This window comes from Chiroxiphia lanceolata, chromosome 1, assembly GCF_009829145.1.
Source record: "Chiroxiphia lanceolata isolate bChiLan1 chromosome 1, bChiLan1.pri, whole genome shotgun sequence".
In the NCBI taxonomy this organism is placed as follows: Eukaryota; Metazoa; Chordata; class Aves; order Passeriformes; family Pipridae; genus Chiroxiphia; species Chiroxiphia lanceolata.
Genome location: NC_045637.1, coordinates 61542707 through 61556388, shown reverse-complemented (window position 1 = coordinate 61556388; position 13682 = coordinate 61542707). Strand labels below are relative to the sequence as shown.

At 37.7% G+C, this 13682-nt stretch overlaps 1 protein-coding gene across 3 annotated transcripts in view; it reads left to right on the top strand.

Moving 5' to 3' along the window:
* Positions 1-13682, top strand: part of MBP (myelin basic protein) — a 115739-nt gene that overhangs the window by 3021 nt on the left and 99036 nt on the right. The window lies entirely within an intron of this gene.

Here is a 13682-nt window from a genome sequence, read left to right as displayed (position 1 = left end):
TAAGGTCAGCTTCCATATGATACCTAGATTTCTAGTTAGCTAAGGCCTTACATCCTCTTTAAAGACAAGCTTGTCAGTATGCTGGAAATCATTGACTCAAAGTATCCTGCACATACAGGGAGGATTATATCTGTTTTCAAGCATGGCAACAACCAAGACTTGACATTGGTCACCCCATGAATTGATAGCATAGTTGGAACATGCATCCAGTTCCTTCCGGTTCTGAGAGTTTGAGAAGATGAGTGATAGCAGTGTGTGGAGTTACAAATGAAGGTAGAGTGGAATAATAATTGTAGGATGAAGCAAGAGAGCAAACTGTCTCAGTCTCAATACCATTGTGTATGCAAAAATTTCTTGTGTGTTCTTTTTGTGGTGGTTTGATTCAGTGCTTGATATAAATTACCCATATGGTTGAAATAGCCATTTCAGTTACTTATTTCATCAAATAGAACATATAATTACACTTTAGGCTCTAATTACTCTGCTACATGATTGTTATGTCTAAAGAAACACTTATATAATAAACTGTGGAGAGAAGGCCAAATAAACTGAAATAGACATCTTATTCTTGCTTGAAGCATAAGTAGTAAATGCTGTTTATTGTTCAAAATAATGTTTTCTGTTAACTTCTTACCTGCCAAAAGAGAGAGTCATGAAGATAAGATTGGTGCTCATATATTAGAACCTGGGCCATTTGGTTCAAATTTTTACTTTCAGAACTAAATTGATTTAATTTACATGAGAACATAAGAATTTTTGACAGTCAAACACTGTCAAATGTTGATGAAATCAACATTAATGTGGATGAAATCTAATATTTTTTTATTAAAACGCTGAAAGCATAACCAGTGTTTAATGGGAAGAAGACTGGAAAGTTTGTAGTCTAAGATTCTGATCTTGCATACAAGGTTTAAAGTGTAAACTCTCTCATGGATTAAAGGACAGCAGAGTCTTCTGGATCATTGGTGAAGTGCTCAGTCCTGTGGTGTTTAATTACCTGAATAATTTTTCTTTCAGGCAAGATGTCAGGTTGAAATTGTTATTCATGTTTTCTGCGTTGAGGCTCTTAAATAAAAGACAGCAGCAATGAAGAGCATGAGGTTGGGAACTTTTAAATGCAGCCAGTTCATAGTCTTTTATAAGACAGGAATTTGTCTGGTTTCTTTAAAATACTCTGTTGAAGACAGAAAGGTGTCCAGAATTCTTAGGTGCTTCCAAGAAAAAGTCATCAGGACATTGTAATTTCTTAAGAAGCCTGAATTTATATGTATTTTTTTAAAAAAAAAAAGTTAGTGACCAAGTGAAGAAGAATCAGGAAAAGGATATATGCTTTTAGAGCTCGAGTGCTCAAATCACTTGTATAACTGGAGTTTCAGACAGGTAACACTAGGCTTCAGTACTTTGTTTGCATATTTCTATCCATTTTCTGGGGCACCCAGCCTTCTACACAAAGATTTGGACCTAATTAGATAATTGCTACGAAATGAACAAGTTGGACACAGTTGCCAAAGGCAGTGGCCGACTTCGGTGGAGATTACATTAGAACTGTATTACTGTAGCCTTCAGTCGTAGCTCTGGGTCTCCTTCTACTAATCGTTCTGCAGGCAAATTGTTCTCACCCTGATGAGACAATGTGTGACTGCTGCATTCGAGCTGAAGGAGCACAGTACAGTAATACTGACTAGACCACAAATTAAGATGCCACAATTGAAATCTAGTTCTCCAAGGGTTTTGCCAACTTGAGAATTTAGACAAAATATTCTTTGTTATGCTAAGCACTGTAGAATTGGCTGTTATTGGAAAGAGTTGCACAAAAGTTCATTGAGGGATCTCCCCCAGCGAGACAATGATAGCATCTAATCTTACATATTTGGTGACATTAAATAAAGGCTATGTCACAACATGTTTTACATTTTATTTACTTAATTATTTCATTTGATCATTATGTACTTTCTGTGTTCTTTTCTCTGGTTGTTTTCTTGTATTAGTAGCACCTGAAGAAATGTATTCTGTCTAACCACCACATATATCAAATGTAATCCTGTTTGAATCTTCACGTCACATGGGCTTTTGGGTATAGTAGGAAATAGTTTTGATGCTAGTTATGCTTATGATTAAAAATTTCATTAACTTCTCTAAATAACAAGTGGTACTCATGTTTCCTTGCTTTGCCAGCTGTTTTCAGAGTTTGGTCTTTGGGTTTTTTTAAAAGACTTTTTCTTGGTGTCCAGGAGATATCGCTCAATCTCTTACAAATTTTCTACACCTCATCTTCTTATTTGAGAGGTTTGCAAAGACTGACCCTTCTGTAAAAGGTTGATTACGCTGGGTGTAACTTTTTGGGTAGAGATTGACATACACCTTACTACTATTTTCTTTAAAGGATTCAGAATCCATTATGAACATTTATTAGGTGGCTAAAGAATTTCTAAATAGCATATACTTAAGCGGTTCCTGACAACAGTATTCAGATTTTAATGTTCTGAGGTTTTCAAAATCTAAAAGAAGCTTTATGCTTCTTAAAATGCTCCGTTAAAAATAAGTAGAGAACTCTTTGGTTAATGTAGAGTGAGATCATTCCTATGAGGCTTCTTGCATCAGTTGCAGTAACTGTGAAATCCCAGCTCTGTTGCTTGGAATAGTTGTAAATCTTGGACATAACCCAGGAAAGCCCACACAAAAGGCACGTGAGAGAAGAACAAGAAATAACATGGAAATTTCCAACCAGTTTTTTTTTGCTTCTGTCCTGAAGTGATTTTGAAATAACTCAGTGGGGAATTTAGTTTTCTAAATATTTACTGAACTATTGCTTTTTATTTTACTCCCCCCCCCCCCCCCGGAAGCTTTCAGAAGACCTTTTAAATAGGAGAAACAAGGAAAGTAATGAATCTGAAAAGATTGATCAAATCAGAAGTTGTTTGGTTGTTGTTTGTTTTTTAAATACACAATGACTGAAGGTACAATAGTGGGTTTTATAATTTTTTTTTAAGATGTTAGCAGTTTTTGATCAATGTATCAGCTGTACTAGGTTTGTTTTGCACATTGGAATGAAAAATGTTTTTTAAATCTAACTTTTTGGTGTTTATTTCCAACACTTATAAAATTTCTTAAGTGTATAATTGCAATTCTCAGTATTTATCTTTTCAAGCACTTGGAAATGCTCAAACATTTGGTAATATTTAAATTCAGGTCGTTTAAGATTGGTTAAGTTAACAACTGAGGGAATCTAGTTTCTAACTATTATGCTTTGAAAGTTAGAGGGAGAGGAAAATCAAAGCAAGTACACACCAACATATATTCTTAAAATTAATTCAGGCAAGTAGTGTATTTTTTAATATGTTTACATGGTGCATTATCTTTGATGTCTGCTAAAGACTTGAAATCTCTGGATCACAAATGAAAACACATTTGTTCTTAGCCTACTTCTTATTTGAAAGTCAGAAAATTCAGGTAGAGTGGTGCAGTTGGACAATTTATAGCTATCTTTGGAATTCAGACACTTAAAAAAAGAGGTTTGGCAGTGTGAGAGATCAGTACTGCCAGACGCACATAAAACTGTTCTGGCTGCATTTTTGACTCAGTTCCTCTGATTGGTCTTGTGAATACATCCAAGACCATGAAAAATAATGGTTATATGTAATGGATTAAGTTAGATGAAGGACTTGTACAGTGCAACAACAGCCTGTCATCTCAGTGGTAATGTGTTTGTCCCCCAAAGACTGGAAAAGCCCTGAAATACAGCTATTCTGTAGCTGTCAGTGCCCTTCCAGATTTGTTTTTGGTTTTGTTTTTTTTTTTTTTTCCAGTGGTAAATTGGGCTGTGACAATTTCCAGATTGGAAGACAGTTGTGTATTCTGGGTGTCCAAGGGTCTTTTGGAGGACAGTGTATAGCTGCATCATCTGTTGTGTCTTAGGATCTACCGTCAGCCCTTTCTGGACGTGGTCTTGCCAAAGTGTGGTATGGTGTTAAGAAGCCAGTCATGAGGTATGTTCATCTTTGAACATAAGGTGTTTCACTGGTGAAACTGCCATAGTAAAATCGTAGTTTCCAATATAGCAATAGCCCCACAGCCCTAAGGACAGTTGTCTTGTACTTTCAGCATAGTATTCATATTTCTAGTTTTCCTTGATGGGCTTCAGATGGACAAACTGAAGTGAGGTAGAGTGGCTTCAGGTTGGTAATGTTAATTGGTAGAGATGGTCATTCCTCAGGCTGGAGTACCTAGTACCTAGAATATACACACTACCCTTTTTTTTTTTTTAATACAGCAATTCTGCAGATCTCAGTGACACTTATTACTGTCCTCTGGCCTTCAAATCTGTGCCTAAACCTGAGTGTCATCAACATACCCCTATCTCATTGCCATTTTTACCTGACTAATATATTTAATAATATATATATATATTAGACTCTCAGCTCATCTGGGAAGAGATTCATCAGCTTGTGGGATGGCAGTTAAATCCACAACATCTCATGGTTATAGGAAGACATTGCTTCATGATGTTGTGTAATATATTGTAATGCTTTTCCGTTATCTCTCTCCATCATTATTTCCCAGATATCAGCATCACTCTTTTCTTTTAACTCTTAAAACATGAATCTTTAGTTAAACTCTCTTGTCAGATCTTCTTAGTTTTCTGGATGAAAAGTAGCGTTGGAATATTATCTGACAGAACTTATGGTGATTAAAGTAAAATAATATCCTTGTCCCTTTGAGTGTTAAGAAGATACAGAAGGAATTATCGTGGATTTGTGCATATGCTGGGGGTTTTTTGTGTGTGAAGGATGGCTGTGCAAGTTTGTGCCCAGAAAGGACCTGTTACAGTGAAATTATGACAGCAAAAGCTGGTGCCAAATGAAGGAAAATAATTGGCTGCTGTTTTCAGTAGTTCTGTGGTATGGGATCAAATAGTGATGAAACAATAAAAAGCAGTAACTTTAGAAATTGATATGTGGCTTGGAGCTTTATCCATAAAGAATGATATAATCATTATAATAGGAAACTTTTTGACCCTTACTGTATTGCATTTGTAATGTTTTGATAGCTCACACCATTCTAGAGAGTTAAATTACTAAAATCAGTGTCAAGTTACGCAGTGATTTCATTTTAATTTTTATCTTCGGTGAAGTGGTCACTGAAAAATAGTCAGCAATTCCATTCCAGGCATTTTCATCTCTACATTGCTTAGTTTAAAGAAGGAAATCTCAATGTCTGAAAGGCTGACCAAAATGCAGTGGTGAACTGTTTTGAAAATGGTTGCCTGGAGTGCTTCATGTATTAACAGAATTGGTGATAGCAAAGATGGGCAGAACCTTTTCACATTTCTGAAGTCAGCCTTGGTGTTAACTCTCCTTTTATTTTTATGAAAGTAGAAAGAAAACTGGGATTTATTTTTCCCCGTACTTGTTTTTTACCTTAATATACGTGCTCAAATAGTTAGGACTGACGTAAAGGAGAACAATTGCAATTATTTGTTCTTTGGTGCTTGTTGCGTCTTTTTGATTCTTTCCTCAGATGGTGAAAGTTACTGTATTGAGGGACTTCTTACTAAAGTGTGTAGCTTCTACATATAGAAACTCCCTTGCTTAGTTTTTTTTGTTGTTATCTTTTATCTGTACTCTTACTTTGCCCTTACTTGCTCATGGAAAAGAGATGAGTATAAGGTTCTGAATAGCTTTCATCAGCATAGTCTGACTCAGAACTGTTCACCTGGAGGGTAGGCAATAATTTGGCTTTGTTTTTGTTTTTCAGAAAGATACACTTGTCAAGTGGGAAATAACCCATAATAGGCTCACATGAAAAAGTTGTTGCTTTAGTGGAAATTTTAGTAGGTGCTTTTCAACTGAATGCAGGACTGTTGATGTTGAAGAGTTAATTTTAAATTTTGGCTGACTTATAGAGTGGGTTGTGAAATATTCTATTTTTCTCCTCCTCTTGTGGTAAAAAAGCTTTGTATGTGGTGTGGTTACTAGGTTTGGGGTTGTTTTGGTTGGGTTGGGTTTTTTCCCCCTTAAGTCTCCTTAAAATTCTAAATGCTACAACCGTCTTTATTAATGAAAGCACCACAGGAAGATATTTGATTCCAACTGAAGGTTGAAATTATAGCCACAAGTAATACTTTTTGGTCCCCCGGGAAAAAGTGAGAAAGAAATAATGAAAACTTTGCAACGTAATTGGTCTTTTATTGTAAAAGGTTTGTATGTTTCATTCCTGTGAGTAATATTTTATCCAACCATTAGGCCTTAGTGAGGCCACAAGCAATGTATAGCAACAACAAAATGTGCTTCTTGTCTTAATGGAGTGATGTGGTAAAATGCTGAATAGCAGCATATTCAGAATTCTTGACTGGAGTTTATATTTTACCTTTAGGGACTGTTGTATCAACCGTGAGGTGTATGCTGTACATGTAGTCTCTTATTTATAATTAGCTTCTGGTTTTGGTGGCTCCCCCCCATAGCTGCAGTGCTTCTAAATGAATTAGTTGTACAGTCTTCCTGATTCAGTGAGTCGAGTAGCCTTGTAGAGGCTTTTGAAGGACGTGTTCTATGAGGCCCTTGTTGGCACAGTTCTTCTGATCTGCGTAAGTGTGTACAATTCACAGAAGAGTGAAGGCGTTCAATTTACTGCATGTATATAGATCATATGTACAGCATGTTTTGAGTATGCCTGAAGTTTCTCTTGTCTTCCTAAATGTGCATGCTCTGCATAACATAGGTATACGATTCTAATATAGATTTGTAAATTCATTTGGGTTAGAAGGGAGGTCTCCAGTGCATCCTTCTGCCCACAGCAGCATCACTCATAAGATCCAACCAAGCAATGTAGTACTTTGTTTAGTTGTGTTAAGGATCTCCAAACTTTACACTGATCAGGCTGTGCACCCGTTCTCAGCCCACTACCAATGATTTCACCAAATCTGCACAAAATTCTAATTTATACAGAATCTACTCAGTGAATTTTAACAGTCACCCTTTGGCTCCTCCCTGCTCCAAAGATCCCAGGTGAACTCACCTGGTGCCAGCAGCTGGATGTTTGGAGAAAGGAGACTCCAAGGCAATGTCCTACAGTCTCCCACCTGGGTCTCCAATCCCAGCCTGATCATTCACAAGGCTCTCTGACAGTCACACTCCCAATGCCAGAGACTTTCACTGCTGGGACCAAAGCCCCTCCACAATGGGTGACTCCAGTGAGTTGGCAGGTGCCCTGCTTGACTCCCTACACACCACACTCACGCACAGTCAGACCAGGTTTCCTTACCAGTTTCACCCCAGGTTTCATATAGCAGTCTCTCAGATTCTGTAAAGCAATTTATTCATGGTGGAGTAACACAGAAATAGCTCGAGCTGGTGCCTTCAAGAAGGGCACCTGAACAAATGACACCTGGACTTTTATAGCTTCACAGTCTAAGTGCACGAATGTCTTGCTCTTCCTCCTGAGTCCTCCGCTCCTGTTGTGTCTCTGAGTGTCCAGTCACCTGGCTGGGCCACAGGTCCCTGTGCCCTTTGTTATGCAAAAGGTTTGCAGTTCCAGGCCTCTGGTCTCAGGCCAGAGCTCAATCTGCAGCTCTCACTGCAGCTTGCAACCTGAGCGACCTGCACCAAATGTATTCCTCAACAGTTGCATCTTTAAAAGCTCCAAGACAGAGATTTGACCAGGTTTAAGGCTACCTGTTCCATTGCTTCATTATCCTCATAGTGTTATTTCCCCCTTATCTAATAAATATTTACAATTTCTCAGGTTACGGTTGACATTGTTCTGCCCTCATGGACTTGGTGAAAAGCCTGGCCTCATAATTTTTATAATTTACTTTTGGATATTGAAAATTTGATAATAGGTGCTTCAAAGCTTTCTGCAGGCTGAACAAATCTCAGTGCTTACAGCCTCTCCTCACAGGGCATGTGTTCCAGCTGACAGATGTCTTTGTGGCCTTCCACTGAACTTGCTTCACTCAACAGTTCATCGTGTGGATCCAAGGTAGACCCAATAGTGCAGACACCAGAGTAATGAACTGTGCACGAAGCAGAACAATTGCTTCCCTCAGTCACTGGCTGTGCTTCTGTTGCCAAAGCCTAGGATGCTGTTAGCTGTCCTTGCTGCCAGGTGGACTGCTGATTCATGTCTTGCCAGGACCCCCAACTTGTTTTTGGTGGAGCTGCTCACCAGTAAGGTAGTTTTCAGGCTAAGGTCTCATGACATTTCTGTTGGCCCTATCTAAGTTATGCTGAACGGCAGCCCTGCCCCCCAGTGTGTCTTTCACACCTGCAAGTCTAGTGTTTGCAGACTTGCTGAGAGCACTGTGCACTTTGCCAGGTCGCTGTTAAAAGTATCGAACAGGCTAGGGCCCCTAACCTGTCCACCTGTAACCAGCTTATGGGCAGACTGTGAACCATTAAGAGCTGCTGTTTGAGCCTAATGATAGAGATGAGATTTTTTTTTTTATCATCTAGTACTTTACCAACCTACATGGTAACTTAGATCAGGTTAGGTGCAAAGGTGCTGTGGGAGACATTGTTGAATCATCCTAAAGTCAAGGGGGGTGATACCAATGATCTCTCATCCACAAATCCTGTCATTTTATGACAGAGGGCAATCATATTGGTCAGGCGCGATTCAAGCTTTGTAAATCCATCCTGATGATTCCTAATCACCATCTTCTCCTTCATGTACCAAGAAATGACATCCAGGTAGGCATTTGTCTGAATGTAATGTGGGTTTAGACTAATAAACAATGAAAGTAGGCTGGACTGTGATGCTTTCTTTCCCACTGATCCCTCAAACTTAGTAACCTGTACATAATCCCTGTCCTGCTCTTCTTTTCTGGATGTCCAGTTGCTGTCCAGCATGCTGTCCAACCATCTGTAGGTGATCAAGTGCATGCTGGTCACAGGATGAAGCACCTGCATCTTGGGAATGTGGTGGTGAATGAGTTGGGACTTCATGTGACCTGAGGGAACAAGCTTGTTAGGAACAGGATGTTGCTTCCAGAGTGATTCTTGCTCCTTGTGTATGTTTGAGGAATTTACAAGACAAGAAGGTGACAGCAAAAGTGACAGTAAGTTTAATAGTTGTATTGGTTTGATCATTGTATTGGTGATGTGCTTATAGCCAGTGGACTTTGCCCTGGATTTTCTTTTGTATTGATTTAGGTCCATAGTCTTGCCATTAGCTTGAGAGTATCAAGAAACACATATGCAGGTGTCAGTGAGGGGGTGTGTGAAAAATCTATATTTGTATTCTAATATGCATTTAAAGCTTCTTTTTTTGGTAGTTTTTTGATGTTTTTTTTTTTTGTTTTGTTGCTACTCCTAATCTGCTTTTACAACTTCTCCAATCATATTGTGGCTTTTTTTCTGCTAATCACCATTTTTATATTCCCTTATTACTCATAATTTTTAGGTGGTCTTTGGAAAACACCAGCAACTGTCAAATGCAGTAAGACCCACAGTAAAACTGAGACTTGCTTGATTTGCACAGAGTAAGAAGCAAACAAATTTAACCTGATGTATGATGCTGAATACTGAATTCACAATGACTTATTGGGGAATTCAGTGTTTCTTAGATCTTATCATTGGCACCACATGCTTTACTGGTTCAGATGTTTAATTTTCCAACTTCTGTTGTCGCTGAACAATGATTACTCTGTGTAGTTCATCATGTATCAAAATAATTTTGTCATGTGATGATAGTTGTCCTTTGTCCTGTACAGAATTGTACATTTAGATATTCATTTTTATTACCTGCATTGTTATTTAGGATCTGAAAAGCCTCTGGGGAGTAAAGTTATAAATATATTTAATGAAACATTTCTACAGGACCAGCAACTGAACCAATGGTAAGAGTTACATTGTACAGCTTAGAAATGTTCTAGTATCAATCCTATCAGCAGTGAATTAATCAGAAATACAGCTTTCATAAAATGGTTTGAGTGGCATGTGTAACTAACTCATTATTTTAATGCTTCCAATAGTGTTTAATTGCAGTAAGATTTTAGGAAAAATAATCATAATAGTTGGAAAGTCATTGTCAGTATTTTAACTCCGTCTTACATGTACCCCAAAATCATACTGGCATTTTCTAAACTGAGGCTGAAAAGTGGATGTAGGGGGAAAAGTCAGATGCTGTAAGGTAAATAGTAAATGGTACCTCCGTGATAAATTTTAGATATATAAGTTCTCACTTTTATCTCTGATGTCTGTATCTTTCACATTTTAGGAAGCTGTTTTTATGCTTTACTCATGAAGTGTAAAATCCCATCTTCTTCTTGTTCAGTTCAGTAAATATTATACATGCAAATATGACATTGTTAGAATATTAAATTTGAAGATGCACAAATGATTAAAGGTATTTCAAAATCAGCCAGCTCTGTACTTTAACCTGAGAGAAATAACCAGGGCTTTGGAAAGAGAGCAATTAAGTAATTTCATAATCACTCATGCATTACAGCAATAATACTGGCACACACAAGCATAAAAACTGGTTTTGCAGTGTCTGCCTGATACAAGCCAATACAATTGTCTTCAGTGAGCTTGCTTGTATAAGAAAAACCCAAATAAATAAGAACAAATGAATGCAAGATTTTAAGACATTAAAATTTGTTGGCATACTAATTTTAAATAGATAATAAACAGATAAAAAGGTTATTCTGTATGTGTCCTTTTGTGGTATTGAGTCATTTTGTGATTTCTTTTTTTTATTGATTGAGAGAGGCATTGACTTAGAGTATGTTGACTTATAATTACATTCTGTGTAAAACCTCCTCCTATACTGTAAGTTAAATAAGTTGGCTATCATATAATTTTTTAAGCATTTAAAGTTTTTTTTATTTAAAGATTGCTGCAATTCAGAAATGTTTGAAATTATTCTTATTTGTATTTTGTTGAGAACTCTATGCTTTGAACAGATTTTAAACCGTGTTGTAAATAAAAATTGCCACTCCCAAGAGACCATATTTTTATAATAATGGTTTAGGATCTAGTGGACTTTTCACAGAATACCAATTTTTATGAGGTCTGGTATCACTCAAGTTCCTAAAAATTAAGTTATCATTAGAAACTAAAAGATGCACTTAAATTATTTCACTTCAACCCCCATCATAAAGAGCAAGAGAGATTCTTGGGATTACTCTCCTAAGAGAAATTCATAACAAAGAGCCAGAAGTAGACAAGTCACAAAAATAGTGTTGGTTCACATGAAGCAGAAAATAAAAGTTGTGTTTGGGGGAAACTGAGGCAAGAAATTACAGTTCAGACTGAACAGAATGCAGAGTAGCATTGCTGTGGGACATACATACTGTGTATGTCTGGCCAAGAGAGATTTTCTTCTGCTTGCAAATTCTGTGTTTACAATATAAGATCAGGCAGGTTGGGGGAGCAGAGCATGAAAAAAACTCCTTTGTGAAAAATTCCGGATTATGTTTGGATCTGGACAACTTGCAGTAGGCAAATGGTAAGCAAGTGATGAGCAAGGTAATGGTGTTGCTGGAATGTTTCAACTTGAAATGAGCAAAATGGTAATCGGTACCAAAATTATTAGGTGCCCTTGTTTGTGCTATGTTGTGATATCATTTGTTCATCAACTCCTGTATGTTCCAGTCCCACTGGACCTGGCATCACTGTGCATCTTATTCTGTTATCATGTGCTTACATGTGGCATTTGAGAGAGCATTTGTGATATGGTCTGCAAACCTTGTGGCATTTTTCCCCATGTGGCATTTGAGAGAGAATTTGTGATATGGTCTGCAAACCTTCTCCATTCTAGCAGACCACCAATATCTGGTGTCATTTTAAAGTGCTTTAGGGCTGGCTATTCATATGATGTAGTTGGCAAGATAAGGGAAATTTATGTGCATTGCGAATTGAATTTAAGAGTGAATATAAGTGAACCCTGATGTATCCAAACTGAATAAATGTTTACATGCAACTATGTTAAAAACCCCCAAACCAGCTCTGGTGATAATTGCTTTCCACTTTGCTTAGCTTTAAACATAGTCTGCAGTGCTTTTAGCTTATGTTTTTAAACATCCTTGCCAGATACTATGAAGCCTGTGGTTTGGGGGTGGAGCTGTGTTTTTGATCAAGGTGTTTTTTTCTGAGTGAATATTGTGTGCCTCAAGATAATAAATGGGGAAAACATTTTTTTCCCCCTAGAATTGCTGTATTTTTGTTTTGGACATTGACATTGCTTTTGGCAGATGCTCAAATACCAAGCCAGGAATGGATTTACTAATAGATACTTTCTTATAAATGGTAATGCATTAGTGTTAGTGGATGCACCAAAAGAAGGTAGTGATTAAACAGTAGCATTAGCTTTGTAAGAACAAAGGTTTTAAGGTTTTAAAATGCCACAGACTAAATATTAGGGACCACAGCTGGGCAGTGTTGAAATAAAGAGACTGTTCGTGGGCCAGCACCAATGTATTCGGGCGTGAAAGACTCCAGCTGCAACATTTCAAACTAATCGTAACTGCTAACTTAGAATACCTGGACTCCACTAAAAAAAGTGTTATAAATTAGTTAAAACCTAGGGGTATAGCTTAATTGCTTGCAATTTAATAAAATTTGGTTAAAGTACGATGCCACGTTAAATAAGAGACCTATTGTTTTCACTCATGGATAACTCAGGCAAATGTTAAATGACAGGTTTTAATTCAGATGTGGTGGACTTTGTACTTCAGAAAGTAACTTGTATTAATGGCTGCACTTGTGCTGTAGTTGTTGTTGTTAGAAAGTGCTATAGGTGAATTAAGAGTTGAATGGTAGCAGGTTGGGTAGAGGTATTGTTTGAGGTGAGAAGTAATTCAGCCAAACCAGCAGCTTGGTATCTATTTTGTGAAAGGTTTTAACTCTATTAAGGAGTGGGATGAGAAGGACCTTTATCAATTGAATCAGTGATGTGATGCACAAACAAGTTGCTGGAAGAGTTCATTATGTAATTTTTCACATGTATATGTGACATAAAGTTTCAGCCATAGACTGTGGAAATACTATTCATTATTGCATTTCTATGGTGGAGTGTTTACGGCCGAGTGTTTGAGGAGGGGATTTTAAGGACTATTTTGGAATATAGTCTTAGGAGGAATGTTATGAAAAGGACAGTTGGTTTGTAAATGATTTGGGAAATAGGGATTAAAGAGACTTGAAGAGCCTTGTGTGAAGCCACTAGTCTATCTAGTGCTGAGAATTAAATGTCTCAGATTACTAAGGCAGCAAATGAGCCAAGGCTACTGAAAGTCATTATCCATACAAAGTGTGTTTTGCTGCCTTTCCTGTTCCTAGAGCTGCAGAGGGCAGAGGTGGACTTTGTGTGTCTCACAACTGTTTCCTGAGGGCCAGTGCTCACAGAAGAACTGGTTAGCCAAGACCCTGCTGTGCTGTAATTGGGATGGAGATCAGCTCTGTCTCTTCCCCATGGTGTTCAGGCCTGCATTTCCTGCTGCAAGGAGCAAGCTGCAAAGGTAGAGGCTGTTGAGCAAGAGTGATGGTCCCTTTCTTCAGTAAATGTGTGTCTGTGCAGAGAGAGTTACAATTTTCCCATGCTCTAGACTGATCCCTTACAGGATAAAATGGATGAACAGGAATTCATCAATGAACTCAGAGTGCAGAATAAAGTCTATTTGTCCAATGTCCTACACCCAGCTGACTAAAAACTGTCATGTTTCCTTTTTGCTCTCTCTTTCCAGA